The sequence below is a fragment of the Arachis ipaensis genome, chromosome B07 (assembly GCF_000816755.2).
Source record: "Arachis ipaensis cultivar K30076 chromosome B07, Araip1.1, whole genome shotgun sequence".
Classification (NCBI taxonomy): Eukaryota; Viridiplantae; Streptophyta; class Magnoliopsida; order Fabales; family Fabaceae; genus Arachis; species Arachis ipaensis.
Genome location: NC_029791.2, coordinates 121,840,863 through 121,842,688, shown reverse-complemented (window position 1 = coordinate 121,842,688; position 1,826 = coordinate 121,840,863).

Sequence of the window (1,826 nt, the reverse complement as noted above, 5' to 3'; positions counted from 1 at the left end):
TAAAATTTTATTTTCTTTCAATATTCAAAATAAGTAATTTTATTTGTTTGCCAATGAGTTATAGCTCAAATGGCATAGTCTTTCCATACTCAATTAAGAGGTTGCGGGTTCGAGTCTCCTATCTTTGGTAAAAAAAAAATTTTATTTATTTTATTTTTATATTTATTTAATTGTTACTTTTAGATTTAAGTAATTTATTAATCAAATTATACTCATTATATTTTATAATTTTTTATTAAAAAATAATATTAATAGATATCATATAACTATAAGAGAAAAATACAATTTCGATCCCCAAGGTTTAGGTCAAAATTTTACTCGTCTACAACCTTTTTTCACATTCGAATTAGTCCCTAAGGTTCAACTTGGTTTTAAGATCATCCTTTGGGACAAAATGCCCTTCATTTGTATCTCTTCCTCTTCATCAGTATGTTCCTCTCCATTCAATTTCTTTCTACCAATTTCTTCCTTTCTTTCTCATAGCCCACCTCCTCCGTATCGCCGTCGTCCTTGGCCTCCTCGTCTCCCTCTTCTCTGCCACCACTCTTGCCCACCCCTACTGGACCTTCGTCATCTCCTCTTACACGTTCCCTCACCCACCGCTAAACTCACCACCTTTACCGAGATTTGCTCCTTCTGCCTTTTTTCCTCCGAGATCTTCTTCGACCACGCCATCAAGGACTCCTCCGCCGCCATCGAGATTGACGGCCACCCTCACCTTGCCGCACCCTCGCCTCGCCTCGCTATCGAAGGACATCCTCTCCATCATCGTCGCCCTCCTCTTCGGCGTCAGTCGCGGCACTCTCACTGTCGTCACCATGTACCTTGTCGGTTGTCGACGGCCTTCTCCAGCGACAGTAATGGTGGAGCAGATTGGCGACCTTGCTGTCTCTACTTCACTCTGTATCTTGTTTGTCTCTCTCTGTAATTGATGAAGTTCTTCATTCTTTTTTTAAAAAATACGAATGCTTTGTTGTTGTTGTTGTTGTTGTTGTTGAATTTGAAGGATTTGATGTTACATTTAAAACATAAATTTTTGAAGCGTTGGTGGTAGTGGTGGTGAACATTGAAGCCGAGCTTCTCTGCTTCTCTTTCTTTCTCTGTTCTTTTCTTTTCATTTCTTTTTAATTTTATAATTTTTTTGTTAGGGATAATTTGGTACAGAAATTTAAGATTTAAATAAAAAAAGATGATTTAAAATAAAGTTGAACCTTGGGGACGAATTCGAATGCAAAAAAAGATTGAGACGAATAAAATTTTCGGCCTAAACCTTAAGTACCAAATCGTACTTAACCCTAACTATAAATAAAGAAGACATTTTAAAATTAATAAAAGTATTTTTATTTTTTAATAATCATTTATTAATCAAATTATACTCATTATATTTTATAATTTTTTATTAAAAAATAATATTAATAGATATCATATAACTATAAGAGAAAAATACAATTTCGATCCCCAAGGTTTAGGTCAAAATTTTACTCGTCTACAACCTTTTTTCACATTCGAATTAGTCCCTAAGGTTCAACTTGGTTTTAAGATCATCCTTTGGGACAAAATGCCCTTCATTTGTATCTCTTCCTCTTCATCAGTATGTTCCTCTCCATTCAATTTCTTTCTACCAATTTCTTCCTTTCTTTCTCATAGCCCACCTCCTCCGTATCGCCGTCGTCCTTGGCCTCCTCGTCTCCCTCTTCTCTGCCACCACTCTTGCCCACCCCTACTGGACCTTCGTCATCTCCTCTTACACGTTCCCTCACCCACCGCTAAACTCACCACCTTTACCGAGATTTGCTCCTTCTGCCTTTTTTCCTCCGAGATCTTCT